Genomic DNA, 17,964 nt, shown 5'->3' with positions numbered 1-17,964 from the left:
TGGGTCCGGATTCAGTGTGGGTGCAATGCGTTCACATCACGCATTGCACCCGCGCGGAAAACTCCCTTGTGTGAAAGGGGCCTACGGCGACCTTTGAACAGCAGGAGACATCGTTGTCAAGCTGTACTTGATGCTCAAGGCCACAGGACAAGTTATTGAGACGCTGACATTTTTGTGGCGGTATACCCACCACCGGTGTCGGCTTTTGTTTCAATAAATTGTCTGAGATGAGGAAATCACCATCACTGCTTCTACTTAAATGCCCGACTTTCATGATATAATATCACTGGAGCGGGACTTTCTATGTTTTCCATAAATTTCACCCGAAAGCCAAATATCCCTAACTTTTTGTGAGTAGTGTGTATATATACAGTATATATATAATTATATATGATTTATACCTATTAATAAACTGCTCTGCAGCAATATTGATCAATGGGCTTCATATTCTCCTTTCTCCAGGGTCCTCCGTACAGAGACTCCACTTTAGCGTGTTCTGTAGAGAAATTACTAGAATAGTTTCTATGAGCCGATTCTCCCTGCGGCTCCAATCTAGACCCAACCTCCTCCCCACTGCTCAGCCTAGCCCTTTCTTATCACATGATGGTGATCTCATCACAGGTCCTTCTCTACCACATGCTCTACTGTTAAAGTCCTGCCCCCAGCACTGATCACATGACAGTGACATCACCACTTTTCTCAGCTGCTGAGCTCCACCCCTCATGATCAAATGTCAATGACATCATCCCAGGTCCTTAAGCTCTTGCAGTGCAACAGATACAGAGCAGGTCCTGATCGGTAGTCACTGCTGTGGTGTCTGGAGCCTCTTCTTCTCTCGGGTATCAGCCATTTCTCCAGAATCCCCCTTTATCCCCGGTGCTGGGGGCTCTGAGAAGCGGGGTCTCTCCAGGAGCAGTAAGTGCGGTTCTGGATCTCACTAATGCTCTTGTCCCTGGAGGATTTCCAGCTTCTCCTCTCCTCATAAAGGTGCCTGCAGTACTAGAAGCCTCCAGCTCCTCCAGTTCTCTCCTCTTCTCCTGAATGACCACCAAGGATGGACAGGAAGGAGATCAGCAGAAGAATATTAGACTTCACCTTGGAGATCATCTCCCTGCTGAGCGGAGAGGTAAACTTTTCTAGATTTCTCTCCTCTTTATTGTATTCTGTAACAAGTCAGACATTGGGAAGGAGAATCCATCATAGGAAGTGATAGGAAGAGTCCAGGGTCCTGGAGAACGTCCTCCAGACCTTCCAAGTGATGGAGAACCTGAAGATCAGTCACCAGTATGGTCAGTGATGTATCATGGAGACCAATAGTCATGTTGTAGGAGCCATGAGAAGGTAAGTAAGCACGTTGTACCCAGGAGGAGAGGAAGCAGAGGAGGAGATGGCCGGAGTGTGGCCTGGAGGGAGGATTTCTACCACTAGTCTGACATCTAGATGATACTGGACTTCAACAAGGAGGCCTCCACTACATCTAGAGGAAAGAAAGTTTCTCCACCAACATAGAAGAGGAGTCTTTACTGTAAGAGCAGTGAGACTATGGAGCTCTCTGCCAGATGAAGGAGTCATGAGAGATTCTCTAGAAGAGTCCAGAAGAGGTCTGGAGGGTAATAATATTCCAGCTTCTAGTGACTAGATTACTGGAGATGGGGCCATAGGGAGGGATTCTGAGTGTAGATATGGAGTCAGGAAAAAATTTCTTTCCCTAAGTGTCTCTCTCCATCCACAGGATTACACCATAGTGAAAAAGACATCGGGGGGGACTCCCATCATCCATGAGTCAGGAGGGTGGAGCAGGACCCCCATCAGTGAGCCTCCACCCCTGATACATGAGCAGAAGATCCTGGAACTCACCCACAAGATGATTGAGCTGCTGACTGGAGAGGTGACTTCTGGGAATGCTGGGAAATTCTCCAGTAACAGCACTGGAGGGGTCTGGGTGATGACGGTGTCATTGTGTTGTCAGGTTCCTGTAAGGTGTCAGGATGTGGCGGTCTATTTCTCCATGGAGGAGTGGGAGTATGTAGAAGGACACAAAGATCTGTACAAGGAGGCCAAGATGGAGGCTCCCCGGCCTCTGACATCACCAGGTAAGAAGAGACGAGATGAGAAGAGGCTGTGTTGAAGCCTCAGTCCGGTCATGTGCAGTGTGTATACGTGTGTAATGACATGTAATGTAGGAGCTCCACATGTTATTCTCCGTTACGTTAGAGCCTACATTTCCCATATACATCACACTTCTCCATAGGCTCCTTCCCCCTGACAGATATAGTGTCCTCTTGGCCTCCATCGGCCGATACAGTAGATGACACTATTCTATACAGAGGACCTGCAGGAAAACCTGCGCCGTGCCGTATACATGGGGCTTATGGGTGACGTCTGCCCCTGTGTGACTATATAGAATGATAGGACTGTACAGGGGAGACGTCACCTCCTTCTATCAAACAAATCAGACCGATCTATGATAAAAGGAACAGTCACAGACAGATTTATTTTGCACTCGCCTTTTGGCAGACCCAGTGACTTTAGTGGGTCCTTGTTCTGCATTATATATGTCTAATAATAGGACATGTTATATTCTTAGAGGAACAGACATGGATGTGAAAGGCCCACAGGTACAGTATTCGGGAGGGGCGACGGTCCTGCCCTCGTCATTTACTGGCTTTGTCCTTTATCTCTGCTTGTTTGCTGAGGGGTCGGCTTTCTATGGAATCGGATATGAAATATCCTAATGATACAAAGCTGCTCACATCCGCTTATATTACATATCCATATCTGGCGATAAACAAACAGGGCGCCACTAATGTTGACCACTAATATAGCGCCGCTTAAAAGCTGTATTTCTGCATAGATCTTGCCTAAAACTACATCCGATTTCCAGACAAGAACTACCAGTAGATAAAGAACCAAATCAAAGAAAGGAGAAAAACATAATATACTTGGTCATTTATTTATTGAGGAAAATTTCCAGCATGACATGACTGTGAGAGGTAAAAGTATGTGACCCCCTTGTTTCCATAATTGATGATTATTCCTGAACATTTGCTTGGAGGGATTTTAACATATGCCTCTGAGCAGAACAGCTTTGGTGGTTTCCTCCATGAACTGCTCTCTTAGGTCCTTCCACGCCATTTCTATTGGTCCAGACTGTGACTCGGCCATTCCAGAGCTTTCCCTTTCTTCTTCTTTAACCATTCTTTGGTAGAAGGACTTTTGTGCTCAGGGTTGTTGTCTTGCTGCATGACCCACGTTCTCCTGAGATTCAGCTCATTGACAGATGTCCTGACATTTTCCTTTAGAATTTTCTGGTATAATTCAGAAGTCATTGTTCCATCAGTGAATGTGAGACGTTCTGGCCCAGATGTAGCAGAACAGTCCCAAACCATGATCCTACCAGCACCGTGTGTCACAGAGAGGATGAGGTCTTTATGCTGGACGCAGGGTTTTCCTTTCTCCGCTTCTCATTTCAACCAGAAAGTTCTATGTCCACATAACATTCTGCCAATAACGTGGCTTGATCAGGTGATCTTTGCAAACTGCAGACGAGCAGCAATGTTGTTTTGGGAGATCTGTGGCTTTCTCCTTGCAGTCCTGCATGCACACCATTGTTGGTCAGTGTCCTCTTGATGGTGGTCTTTAGTTGCTTCAAACCTTGGGTTCCTTTGTGACCTTGTAGACTATTAGGGCTGTTTCACACGAGCGTGCGCAGTGTGAGAATCTTGCTCTGTATGTGAGCATGATCCTCCGTTCTGCATTTATTTTTTAATCATGTTTTCTAAATCCATCATGTGAACAATACCATAAGGCCTCTATCACACGGGCGTTGCGGGAAAAGGTGCGGGTGCGTTGCGGGAACATGCGTGAGTGCAAAACATTGTAATGCGTTTTGCACTCGCGTGAGAAAAATTGGCACGTTTGGTACCCAAACCCGAACTTCTTCACAGAAGTTCGGGTTTGGGTTAGGTGCTGGGTAGATTGTATTATTTTCCCTTATAACATAGTTATAAGGGAAAATAATAGCATTCTGAATACAGAATGCATAGTACAATAGCGCTGGAGGGGTTAAAAAAAAATAAAAAATTATTGAACTCACCTTGATCCTGTCACGGATGATGTTGCAGATAGCTGGAAGTTATGGATAAACATCCGACTGGCTTGATCCCAAACTAAGGAGCATAAAGGTGACCCCTATAAAACCCTAAGAGCTCTCCCTGACTGCTAAGCACATACAAGGGTCTCAGAGGTAGACGATTGCATGCCCTCGTACCTAGACTGTGTGACACCTGAAAACCCTATAATAGTGAGGGGACACGACCACCAGCTCCTTGCACTTAATACGGAGGGAGTCAGGGTCACCTAGAATCAAGCCAGCAAGGAAACACAATTCATGAAAGGACTTATCTGAACAAGCAGCTACAGAAGTCTCCAGCAGTGAACACTTCAATCCAGGAAGTAGTATAAACCGCAAAGTGAGGCAGTATGGGAGGGAATATAAAGGAAAGAGGATTAGTCTAAATAGGTGACACCTGGGAGAAGGAAATGAGATGACAAAGTGAAACCGAAACAAAGAACATCATGCAAGAGGTAGAAAAGGACGTCTGTCAGACCTTCTCACAGAAGTGGCGGTGACAAATCCACTTGCTCGCGCAGCCCGGCTTCTCTTCTGTCTTCTTTTTTGCTGTGTGCAGGAAAAGGACCTGTGGTAAAAAGATCATGTGATGACCGGAGTGACGTCACCACAGGTCCTTTTCCTGCACACAGCAAAAAAGAAGACAGAAGAGAAGCCGGGCTGCGCGAGCAAGTGGATTAAGGTGAATTTAATTATTTTTAAAAAAAAATTAACCCCTCCAGCGCTATTGTACTATGCATTCTGTATTCAGAATGCTATTATTTTCCCTTATAACCATGTTATAAGGGAAAATAATAATGATCGGGTCTCCATCCCGATTGTCTCCTAGCAACCATGCGTGTAAATCGCACCGCATCCGCACTTGCTTGCGGATGCTTGCGATTTTCACGCAACCCCATTCATTTCTATGGGGCCTGCGTTAGGTGAAAAACGCACAAAGAGGAGCATGCTGCGATTTTCACGCAATGCACAAGTGATGCGTGAAAATCACTGCTCATGTGAACAGCCCCATAGAAATGAATGGGTCAGGATTCAGTGCGGGTGCAATGCATTCAACTCACGCATCGCATCCGCGCGGAATACTCGCCCGTGTGAAAGAGGCCTAACAGTTACCTAAAACTGGAAGACCTGTCATGAAAGGGTCATTTATGACTGTAGATATAGAATTTGTCTATGATGAACATAGTGGATGCAGAATTCACATTTTTTACATTTATTTTATGCATTTATTGGAATGTTCTTTAAAAGAAAGATACTTTTCCTTAAATGAGAGATCTGTCATCTGATTAATGGATGAAAATATTAAGCATGGCCAACTTCTCTTCAGGAGACATCTGTCTCTGGGCAACTAAAACAGACATTCGTTGTTAAATTTCACCAGACGACCATTTGGCTGGTCTGTTTTGATCAGTGTTAGACTGGGGTACCTAGGGCCCACCAGTAAAATTTATTTTGGGGCCCCACCATATGGATACATTCAAATATAATAAATAATCTAACAAGTTTTTTTTATATGAACATTGTTGAGGTGCTGTACATTGAATGTACAGTTGCAAGAAAAAGTATGTGAACCCTTTGGAATGATATGGATTTCTGCACAAATTGGTCATAAAATGTGATCTGATCTTCATCTAAGTCACAACAATAGACAATCCCAGTCGGCTTAAACTAATAACACACAAAGAATTAAATGTTACCATGTTTTTATTGAACACATGTAAACATTCACAGTGCAGGTGGAAAAAGTATGTGAACCCCTAGACTAATGACATCTCCAAGAGCTAATTGGAGTGAGGTGTCAGCCAACTGGAGTCCAATCAATGAGATGAGATTGGAGGTGTTGGTTACAGCTGCCCTGCCCTATAAAAAACACACACCAGTTCTGGGTTTGCTTTTCACAAGAAGCATTGCCTGATGTGAATGATGCCTCGCACAAAAGAGCTCTCAGAAGACCTACGATTAAGAATTGTTGACTTGCATAAAGCTGTAAAGGGTTATAAAAGTATCTCCAAAAGCCTCGCTGTTCATCAGTCCATGGTAAGACAAATTGTCTATAAATGGAGAAAGTTCAGCACTGCTGCTACTCTCCCTAGGAGCGGCCGTCCTGTAAAGATGACTGCAAGAGCACAGTGCAGACTGCTCAATGAGGTGAAGAAGAATCCTAGAGTGTCAGCTAAAGACTTACAAAAGTCTCTGGCATATGCTAACATCCCTGTTAGTCCCCTGCAGGGGACTCCCTGTTCCAGTGTTGGATGTATGACCCCCAGCTCCTTTTTTTCTCTAACCTTGAATACATTATATCTATTAAAAAAGATTAACTTCAACTAACCTGGACTGACTGGTGTGCTTATATCTCTGTTACAATAACATTTAAATCCCTAATCCAGTCCATTCTCCATGATGTCTGTAATATGTGGTTTTCTATTATGACTTGAGATTACGGTAATAGCTGTTTGTTGTTGATCCATCTTGTATGAGTTGAACTTCCCCTCTTTTTCCCCCAGGTTCTGTGACGGGCCTTTTTGCTTTTTTTTTTTTTGAGTTACTACAGGTACAATGGCCCCCAAGTTTCGGAAATCAGGGAGGGGGGGGGGGCAAGCCCCCTAAAAGGAGGCCCCGGGAGTAGCCCCCAAGCACGCTTAGATACATTTTTGAGGTTCCCAACGCTTAAAACTAGGGGTGGATCCCAAAAATCCACAGTTCACTTTGAAACGGGAGGAAATAAGCCTACCACCGCAATGTTGGTCTCAACGGAAGCTCGGGAGGTGGATAGGGAAGGCCTGGATAGTGTTGATAATAAGTTAGCTGAAATTTTGTGACTAATAGCGCTGTATCTCAATTAACAACCACAATGGCGGCGTTACAGGGGGATATTACCATTATTAGGGATGAAATCACAAAACTAAGAGTAAAGGTAAAAGATTTGGAGTTGGAGACGCGGGATGCGAAAAAGGAGTTGGGTTTAACAAAAAAACGCCTTGTGGGCGTGGAGCAGGAATGTCTTGGGCTGAAAAATAAATTGATAGATTTGGAGGATGGATCTCGGAGGAACAATATAAGATTGGTAGGGTTCCCTGAGGGGGTGGAACAAGAGAACCCAGCGGACTTTGTGCAAAAGTGGCTGGTGCAAACATTGGGAGCGGAGTGTGACCTCTCTATGTTTTGTGTAGAGCGAGCTCATAAAATCCCTCCGAGAAAGCCCCCCCCAGGTGCAACCCCCAGAGCTTTTATAGCCAGATTGGTCTGATCCAAGGATCGGGACTGGGTACTCAGACGTAAAAGAGAACTCGACAAAATTGGTTTTGATGGAAATGACATCCAAATATACCCTGATTTCTGCCGTGAGACACAAAATAAAAGGTGGTCCTTCTCTGATGTTAAAAAAAGATTAATTTTCGCCCACATAAAGTATGCAATGTTGTATCCGGCTAAACTCAGGGTGGTTCATAATGACATTGTGCAATTTTTCCCCACACCTATGGAGGCTGCACGGTGGCTCGACGCGGCCAGTTTCTAGCCCCCCATTGGGATCTTTCATCTTTTGACTATGTTTATACTTTTATATGTTGGTTATATGACGGTGTGGGGTGGGGCTCGATCGGGAGCGGGGTTGGCGAAGTGGAAGAGGCTGATGGGGATAATATTCTCTGTGAGTCAAATGGTGGGTTGGGGTGGCGGTTATGGGTGGGGGGTGGGTACTAGGGATTGGGAGGGGATCGGGAGGTTGGCTGCTGTCGCTGGGCCTAGGGGGCACCTCTTCCCCCTCCTGCCGGTCTGCTGGGAGCTTTGGCTTCCGATAAGTTTAGAATGATGCGTAGGGTTTTGTGTTGGAATGTGCGAGGGTTGGGGGATAGAGTTAAAAGGACAGTGGTCTTTGATGTTATGGCTCGTCACCTTCCGGCAATTGTAGCCTTATTGGAGACGCACGCAACGGCTGATAAACTCCACGAAATTAAAGAGGCGATGGGCAAAATTGGAATACCACTCATACCTGTCAGCATACTCGAGGGGTGTGAGTGTGTATATTCACCATGGGGTTGATTTTCAGCCGTTGGATGTTAAGGTGGATAGGGAGGGACGATTTGTGTTTCTTTATGGTCAGTGGAGTGGACAGGAGACTATTTTAGCCTTTGTTTATGTACCTCCCCCATTGGCCTCCACGGCTCTGTCTTTGCTGGTTGCATTTATTAGCAGTAAACCTCCGTGCCCGCTGTTACTGGTAGGTGACTTTAACTCGGTATTGGATCCGAGATTGGATAGGGTGTCTCTCTCCCCCAAGCAGAGGCATACTCGGTCTCTCCTGTGTAGTATTACCCAGGAGCTTGTATGGGTTGATGTCTGGGGTCATTTGTATGGAGAAAAAATAGCGTACTCATGCTTTGGCCGGACATATGGGTCAATGTCAAGAATTGACTTAGCATTCGCAAACGGGGCTATGTCTGATCAAGTGGTGAAGATGAAATATGAACTGCATGGAATTTTAGACCACTCTCCAGTATTGCTTCTGCTCGGGGGAGTGGGGATGAATACGGGCCCCAATAGAACCTATAGAACCTTCAGACTAAACCCCTATTGGTTGGAGGTCATTGGTGAGCGGGATCTAATCAATGCGGAGATTCTTGAATTTTGGCATCGGAATGAGGGATCCACTCATATTAATTTTGTATGGGACGCTTTGAAGGCCTACCTTAGAGGCCTCTACTATGGTAAAATAAAAAGACAACGAGCGGAGTTTCATAGGCAGGAAAATACATTAAGGGAGACAGTCAGGAAGTTGCAAGGGGCTTTGATGAAACATGGTACGGACTCACTACGTACAGAATTAAAAGATGCCAACCAACAATATAGGACTTTTTTAGTAAACAAGGCCCAGCATAAACTCTTTTTCCAAGGACAGAGACGTTTTAGTGAGGAGGGGAAAACAGGGAAATTGTTAGCTTCATTGGTCGCAAATCAAAGGGGTGGGACTAAAATTAGGTACATTAAAAATACCCGGGGTCAGATAGTCAAGGATCCAGAGCAGATTAGACAGGAATTTGCCAAGTACTATTCTGATATATATATAGATCTGAAATGGTATGTAGTCCCTCAAAAACTGATGATTATTTGGATCAATTAGAAATGCCCTCTCTTTCGCCTCAGGAAACCTAGAATGCTAGATCATCCTATACGACAGGTAGAGTTAGAGGAGGCCCTTCGCTCGGTTAAGTATAATTCCTCTCCGGGGGTGGATGGTTTGCCATTTGAACTTTATAGATATCAGGCTAAGGTACTTCTCCCTATTTTGCTGCAGGTCTTAAATAAATCATATAGATATGGATCTCTCCCTCCATCTTTCAGGGAGGCAATTATCATTTTAATTTTAAAAAAAGATAAGGACGGTAGTGAGGTTGGGTCTTACAGGCCCATATCACTCCTCAATACAGACTATAAGATTTTTGCAAAATCCCTAGCAAATCGTCTTAAACGAGTAATTGCAGCCCTGGTTCATTCTAATCAAACAGGATTTATTCCCGGGAGACAGATTCAGGCGAATCTCTATGGGGTGTATTTGAACCTGTCGGTGGGGGGGGCCCGGACCACTTCATCCTGTCTGTGGATGCTGCTAAAGCGTTCGACAGGGTGGAGTGATCCTTCCTGTGGCGAACTATGGCCCATTTTCGATTGGGGACTACATTTATTGCAATGGCTCAACTGTTATATACTCAACCAATAGCCCGAGTTAACATTGATGGGGTTAATTCCTCTATTATTGAGCTTCAACGTGGCACGAGACAGGGTTGCCTGCTCTCTCCCCTTCTATTTGCGCTATTTATGGAGCCGTTGGCTTGTAGGATCCGTTTGAATGGACAGATCCGGGGCTTCGGGGTAGCGGGAGAGAGTGATAAAATTAGGCTCTACGCAGACGATGTTATCCTCTTTCTGGATCAAGGCTGGAAAGCCGTCCCCTATGTTATGCAGGTAATAGAGGAGTTTAGTCTACTCTCTGGTTATCTAATTAATTGGGCTAAGTCCTCACTCCTCCCGCTAAATCGAAATGCCCCCGAGGGGGGTTCCCGGGTCCGGACGTTGACTGTGGATGACTCGCTGGACTATCTGGGGATAAAGATAGGTGTCCCTATAGGTAGATTCCGCGAGTTAAATCTTTCCCCGGTACTAGATAAAGTAAAGGGGAAAATCAGAGCCTGGCAAAAATTGTTAATATCCCAATCAGATCGACTGGCATTGGTTAAAATGATTATACTACCTCTGGTTTTGTATCCGATCAGCGCCTCCCCCATATGGATAGAGGATTCCTTTTTTTATAGATTGGAAGCTTTAATTAACAACCTAATTTGGGGGAGGAAGAGGGTCCGTATAAAGCAGAGGTATCTGTGGCTGGCCGAGTCAGAGGGGGGATTGTCACTTCCTTTCTTTCAAGAGTATTTTTTTTCTGTGCAGCTACAAAGATGCTGTAATTTTAGAGAGAATGTACTTGGGCAGTATTTAACTAAGGTAATTGGTAGGCCATTCGAAAATATTTTTATGCATTTAGAAACGGCACAATTTGGAAATTTGAACTCTGCAGAGGGTTTGGGATACATTGAAAACAACTTTGAAGGTGTTACACATGTTTTATTTACCCCTGTTATGGGAGAATCAGAACTTACCAGAATTTTTGAAAATAACTGATCACACCTATTGGAGTCATAGAATGTTTGTTGGCAGATAAGAACCATTTGGCCCATCTAGTCTGCCCAATATACTGAGTACTATGGATAGCCCCCGGCCCTATCTTATATGAAGGATGGCCTTATGCCTATCCCATGCATGCTTAACCTCCTTCACTGTATTTGCAGCTACCACTTCTGCAGGAAGGCTATTCCATGCATCCACTACTCTCTCAGTAAAGTAATACCTCATGATATTACTTTTAAACCTTTGCCCCTCTAATTTAAAACTATGTCCTCTTGTAGCAGTTTTTCTTCTTTTAAATATTCTCTCCTCTTTTACCTTGTTGATTCCCTTTATGTATTTAGCAGTTTCTATCATATCCCCTCTGTCTCGTCTTTCTTCCAAGCTATACATGTTAAGGTCCTTTAACCTTTCCTGGTAAGTTTTATCCTGCAATCCATGGACCAGTTTAGTAGCTCTTCTCTGAACTCTCTCCAAAGTATCAATATCCTTCTGGAGATATGGTCTCCAGTACTGAGCACAATACTCCAGATGAGGTCTCACTAGTGCTCTGTAGAGCGACATGAGCGCCCCCCTCTGTCTACTGGTAATGCCTCTCCCTATACACCCAAGCATTCTGCTAGCATCTCCTGCTGCTCTGTGACATTGTCTGCCTACCTTTTAAGTCTTCTGAAATAATGACCCCTAAATCCCTTTCCTCAGATACTGAGGTTAGGACTGTGTCACTGATTGTATATTCTGCTCTTGGGTTTTTACGCCCAAGGTGCATTATCTTGCACTTATCAACATTAAATTTTAGTTTCCAGATTTTTGACCATTCCACTAGTTTTCCTAAATCCTTTTCCATTTGGTGTATCCCTCCAGGAACATCAACCCTGTTACAAATCTTTGTGTCATCAGCAAAAAGACACACCTTATTGCCTTCTGCAATTTCACTGATAAAGATATTAAACAATATGGGTCCCAGAACAGATCCCTGAGGTACCCCACTGGTAACAAGACCTTGGTCTGAATATACTCCATTGACTACAACCCTCTGTTGCCTGTCGCTCAGCCACTGCCTAATCCATTCAACAATATGGGAGTCCAAGCACAAAGACTGCAATTTATTGATAAGCCTTCTATGTGGGACAGTATCAAAAGCCTTACTAAAGTCTAGATAAGCGATGTCTACTGCACCTCTGCCATCTATTATTTTAGTCACCCAATCAAAAAAATCAATAAGATTAGTTTGACATGATCTCCCTGAAGTAAACCCATGCTGCTTTTCATCTTTCAATCAATGGGATTTTAGATGTTCCACAATACTCTCCTTAAGTATGGTTTCCATTAATTTCCCCACTATTGATGTCAGGCTTACTGGCCTGTAGTTGCCCGATTCCTCCCTACTACCTTTCTTGTGAATCGGCACAACATTTGCTAATTTCCAATCTTCTGGGACGACTCCTGTTGCCAGTGATTGGTTAAATAAATCTGTTAATGGTTTTGCTAGTTCACCGCTGAGCTCTTTTAATAGCTTTGGGTGTATCCCATCAGGCCCCTGTGACTTATTTGTATTAATTTTAGACAGCTGACTTAGAACCTCTTCCTCTGTAAAGACAGATGCGTCAAAAGATTCATTAGTCTTCTTTCCTAACTGAGGTCCTTCTCCTTCATTTTCCTTTGTAAAAACTGAACAGAAGTATTCATTGAGGCAGTCAGCTAGTTCTTTATCTTCTTCCTTATACCGTATTTTTCGCCCCATAAGACGCACTTTTTCCTCCCCAAAAATGGGAGGAAAATGCCCCTGCGTCTTATGGGGCGAATGCTGACAGTTTAACATCGCTGGATGCGATGTGCGGAGCGGGGGCCGGGGGAGGGACTGGGAGGAGGAGCTGGGGGCCGGCAATAGCGGTGGGGCGGTGCGGTCACTGTACTATAGCCCCGCCCCACCGCTCCGGTATTCTAATATAAAATGTATTATTGAATTAAAAGTTATTAAACATGCCCCCCTCACTCCTAATAGTACCGTATATCCTAATTGCTTCTGTATAATGCCGACAGGCAGGCCGGCTGGGCGGCAGCGTAACTCCCTGATGTCACGTGCCTGCGCCGCCTCCTTTATGAATGAAGCAGGCGGCGCAGGCAAGTGACGTCAGTGAGTGACGCGCCGGCCGCCCGGCCCGCCTGCCGGCATTATACAGAAGCAATTAGGATATACGGTACTATTAGAATGTTTAATAACTTTTAATTCAATAATACATTTTATATTTGCATACTGGGGGGGTGGGGGCGGGGGCACACGGAATCTGTGGATGGCACAGTTAAGGGGTGGGGGTCTGTGAATGGCACTGTTATGGGCTGGGGGGGGTCTGTAGATGGCACTGTTATGGGGTGGGAGGGTCTGTGGATGGCACATATATAACAGTGCCATCCACAGATCCCCCCCTGTAACAGTGCCAGCCACAGATCCCCCCCCCTGTAACAGTGTCCGTCATCCACAGATCCCCCCATAAGTGTCCGTCATCCACAGATCCCCCATAAGTGTCCGTCATCCACAGATCCCCCCATAAGTGTCCGTCATCCACAGATCCCCCCATAAGTGTCCGTCATCCACAGATCCCCCCATAACAGTGTCCGTCATCCACAGATCCCCCATAACAGTGTCCGTCATCCACAGATCCCCCCCATAACAGTGTCCGTCATCCACAGATCCCCCCCCCCCATAACAGTGTCCGTCATCCACAGACCACCATTAGTTCCAAACCCACCAAAAGCACACCTTTTGGTTAAATTTTTTATTTTTATTATTTTCCTCCCCAAAAACCTAGGTGCGTCTTATGGGCCGGTGCGTCTTATAGGGCGAAAAATACGGTATCTTCCTTCTTTTATTTTTCATTTGGTAATTCCTTGTTTTAGTTTCCTTTTTTCATTTATATATCTGAAGAATGTCTTATCGCCTTTTTTCCCTGACTGAGCTAATTTCTCTTCTGCCTGTGCTTTAGAAGCTCTTATAACTTGTTTGGCCTCTCTCTGCCTAATCTTATAAATTTGTCTGTCTTTCCCGTTTTTTTTTTTTTTTTATAATTACTAAATGCTATCTTTTTGTTTTTAATGATTTTGGCCACTTCTGCTGAGTACCACAGTGGTCTCTTCCTTTTTTTGCTTTTACTGACAAGCCTAATGCAATTTTCTGTTGCCTTCAATAGTGCCACTTTTAAGTAGTCCCATTTCTCCTGGACTCCAAGGAGAAAGACGGTTTTAAAGTCTTAGAGGACTTTAACTTCACAAACACCTGCATACGAAGCTACACTTAATAAAACAAATTTGATGTTTCAACAACACTTATTTTTTGATTATTGTTTTTTTCACTTAGGGAAAAAGATTAAAATGGCACAGATTTATTCGAAAATGCGTGCTTCACTGTCCACGGTAATTTCTTTTAAAAGTATACCTAAATGGGAGCGGGAACTGAGAGTTTCCCCCCTCCCATGGCCACAGATCTTTCAAAATACGAAAAAGGTAATATCTGCAACCAGTTATAGATTGATCCAGTTTAAAATTCTGCATAGGTTGTATTATACACCGCAGATGCAGGCTAAGTTTGCTAATAACAGAGGTCGTGAATTTTATTGCCGAAAGTGTGGCAGCCCTAACGTTGGATATATCCATCTGTTATGGGAATGTTGCGTAATAAAGAGGATTTAGGAGCAGGTATTTACAGCGATTCAGGGGGATTTCCCCCAATCCTGTGTACCGGATATGATTTCTGTGATCTTGGGATCCTATATGCCAAAAAAGCTAAATTCGTCGGTACATCAGCTGATCTGGCTGAAGGGCAGTTTGATGGCAAAGGTTCTGATAATTAAGAGCTGGGGTTCCCCCATATTCCCCGCATTTGAGCAGTGGAGACGGATTATGTCTCAAATAAAGCTGTATGAGGAGATTGAGATGCGGAGAAGGAAAGGTATGTGATATCCCGCATCCGTAGCAGTGAGGTGGACTGACTGCCGCGTCTTGTTGGGCGCTGTAAGTGCACATGGATGAATACGGGGGGTGGGGGGGATTATGGGGTCCGGGTTACCAGCGACAGCAGCCAAGGGTAAGGGGGGGGGAGTACTTGGGTTTAAAGGTATTTGGTTTGAGTGTATAGAGCCGGACTTAATGTTATGGTTTGTGATGATATTAAAATGATATTAACACTTTAAAAAAAAAAAACATCCCTGTTAGTGAATCTACGATACGTAAAACACTAAACAAGAATGGATTTCATGGGAGGATACCACAGAGGAAGCCACTGCTGTCCAAAAAAACATTGCTGCACGTTTACAGTTTGCACAAGAGCACCTGGATGTTCCACAGCAGTACTGGCAAAATATTCTGTGGACAGATGAAACCAAAGTTGAGTTGTTTGGAAGAAACACACAACACTATGTGTGGAGAAAAAGAGGCACAGCACACCAACATCAAAACCTCATCCCAACTGTGAAGTATGGTGGTGGGGGCATCATGGTTTGGGGCTGCTTTGCTGCGTCAGGGCCTGGACGGATTGCTATCATCGAAGGAAAAATGAATTCCCAAGTTTATCAAGACATTTTGCAGGAGAACTTAAGGCCATCTGTTCACCAGCTGAAGCTCAACAGAAGATGGGTGTTGCAACAGGACAACAACCCAAAGCATAGAAGTAAATCAACAACAGAATGGCTTAAGCAGAAGATTCTGGAAGTGGCCCAGTCAAAGTCCTAACCTCAACCCGATTGAGATGCTGTGGCATGACCTCAAGAAAGCGATTCACACCAGACATCCCAAGAATATTGCTGAACTGAAACACTTCTGTAAAGAGGAATGGTCAAGAATTACTCCTGACCGTTGTGCACGTCTGATCTGCAACTACAGGAAACGTTTGGTTGAAGTCCAAGGAGGTCCAACCAGTTATTAAATCCAAGGGTTCACATACTTTTTCCACCTGCACTGTGAATGTTTACATAGTGTGTTCAATAAAAACATGGTAACATTTAATTCCTTGTGTGTTATTAGTTTAAGCAGACTGTGATTGTCTATTGTTGTGACTTAGATGAAGATCAGATCACATTTTATGATCAATTTGTGCAGAAATCCATATCATTCCAAAGGGTTCACATACTTTATCTTGCAACTGTATGTATGTAGTGCAGTAAATCTAAAGTGTTATGTGCCACTTGTGCAGGGAGTGGGAGACTAGGGGCCCACCTTGCTCAGGGGCCCACCGGGGGATTCCCCTGTACTCCTGTGGGCCAGTCCGAGCCTGGTTTTGATCACTATTAGACTAAAATGTATGAGCACCTTAATATACATAATATGTGACGGGAAGATGAAGAACAGAAGTGAGGGAACGTCAGTGCACTGTTTATACCTATCATTTTGCAGCAAGAAATTAGTGAAAATTGAGTCTCCAAGTCTTCCAGGCCTGGAATTTCTTTGTGAGGTGACAGGATTATCTTGGGGTTTATCAGAAAGTTGTTGAGGAGCATAACATTGTTATTTAGGCCCCGATCACTAAACCTAGAAGTGACGGAGCCGAGAGAAGAGTCTGATCTCTAGACAGATCTACAGGAGACCATGTATTCAGTTTCTGTGCGCTTGTGTCTCCACAGATGGATCCAGGAGGAGAAATCCCCCCGAGAGATGTCCCCGTCCTCTGTATTCCCAGGACTGTCCAGAGGAGAAGCTCCCAGAGAACCATCAGGTAGATGGAGCTGAAGTCTCCACAGAATCTGACCAGAAAGGGATTGAACCAAAGATCATTTTGCATTTTTCTTTTTTCTTCTTGAAAATCTGATGGATATTAAGGCTGAGGTTAAAGATGAAGAAGAAGAGGAGACTGATTTATGGGGCAATCAGCAGGGTAAGAAGGGGGCTGTCATGGGTCACCTGGATACTACTCCCATCATCTCATCATCACATGTAATAATCTCTCCTGCCCCTGTGTTTCCTACAGATGGACTCATAGAAGGAAATCCCCCCGAGAGATGTCCCCGTCCTCTGTATTCCCAGGACTGTCCAGAGGAGAAGCTCCCAGAGAACCATCAGGTAGATAAAGCTGAGCCCTATACACATCTATATAGGGGGGTCCTGCAGTCATAGAGGGGTCATAGATGGTGGGGGTCTCTTATGTGGATCTGTTAGATTTCCCACCTGTCTGCTGTATTGTCCTGAATTGTTACAGATGACAAATCAGGGGGAAGATGTGACTGATATTAAAGTGGAGGATGAAGAAGAGCGGATGATGGGCGATCCCTCGTGTAAGAGTCAGGTGGAGGAGGACATTCCAGTCCATGTGACCACAGGTATGGAATAATGAACGGAGGAAGGGAATTGGGAGGTTTCTTAAAGAGCATCTGTCAGTATTATCAATCCTGTTAAATCATGCTGATAAAAATAGTACCCTGATTACTGAGAAAACTGCATATTTATCTATAAGCAAATTACCTAATTGGAGCACCAAGAGGCTGGCCAGAGCTCTCAGAGCACCAGTCTGTTACACTCCCTTCAGCTTCACTTCCTTCCCCTATTTCCCCTGGATTGACAGAGCTGGTCTTCTAGAGCTGAGACCTTCTGCCACGCTCCAAGCATGAGCAAGTGCTGAGAGCTGTCATCTTGTGCCTGCATTGTGTGTCCCAAGATCGAAAGATACTTCACAGATATGAGATGACAGACTTTACAAGATACTGTATAGCTAGGGCAGGTGAATACGGGTCATGGCACTAGAAAACCAGCCCTGTCCATCCAGTGGAGGCGGGTAGGAACTGAAGCTGAAGGGGGTGTAACAGACTGGTGCTCTGAGTGCTCTGGCCAGCCCCTTGGTGCTCCAGTTAGGTCCTCTGCATATAGATAAATATGCAGTGTTCTCAGTTACGGGGCGACGGAGAGTAATAAAAAAGGCATCGTTTTTATCAGCATTATCATCCCCTCCAAGCTATATACCTGGTTTTATAGCGTTGATCATGCTGACAGAGGCGTCCTCCTTAGAGCTCCAGTAAACAAGTTTTCTGGGATCACAGTACTGATGGTCTGTCCTTAGGACAATAAAAACAAGGCCTTTACTTCGCTGTGTAGTTTTAGCTAAATTCTGTGAGGAAAAAAAAATCTTACAGTCAAAATTTGTATAAGGTTTAATATTGTGTAATAGACATTGATTC

The 17,964-nt window shown here is 44.5% G+C and overlaps 2 protein-coding genes and 1 long non-coding RNA gene across 4 annotated transcripts in view; 2 read left to right on the top strand and 1 right to left on the bottom strand.

Annotated features, from left to right (window-relative positions):
- LOC120998324 (aspartic and glutamic acid-rich protein-like) overlaps positions 1-17,964 on the bottom strand; it is a 2,513,920-nt gene that overhangs the window by 602,897 nt on the left and 1,893,059 nt on the right. The gene's annotated exons all lie outside the window — the stretch shown is intronic.
- LOC120998305 (gastrula zinc finger protein XlCGF26.1-like) overlaps positions 1-17,964 on the top strand; it is a 4,064,644-nt gene that overhangs the window by 3,060,584 nt on the left and 986,096 nt on the right. The gene's annotated exons all lie outside the window — the stretch shown is intronic.
- Positions 781-16,819, top strand: LOC120998421. Of its 2 annotated transcripts, none has more exons than XR_005778366.1 (4): positions 781-915; positions 1,733-1,888; positions 1,970-2,093; positions 16,764-16,819. It is a non-coding gene; the product is annotated as an uncharacterized LOC120998421 (long non-coding RNA). The 2 variants fall into 2 exon arrangements; XR_005778365.1 differs by lacking the exon at positions 16,764-16,819 and adding an exon at positions 16,420-16,473.

The sequence above is a fragment of the Bufo bufo genome, chromosome 4 (genome assembly GCF_905171765.1).
Source record: "Bufo bufo chromosome 4, aBufBuf1.1, whole genome shotgun sequence".
Taxonomy (NCBI): domain Eukaryota; kingdom Metazoa; phylum Chordata; class Amphibia; order Anura; family Bufonidae; genus Bufo; species Bufo bufo.
Note: the sequence above shows the minus strand (reverse complement) of the source record. Positions and strands in the feature narration are given on the sequence as shown.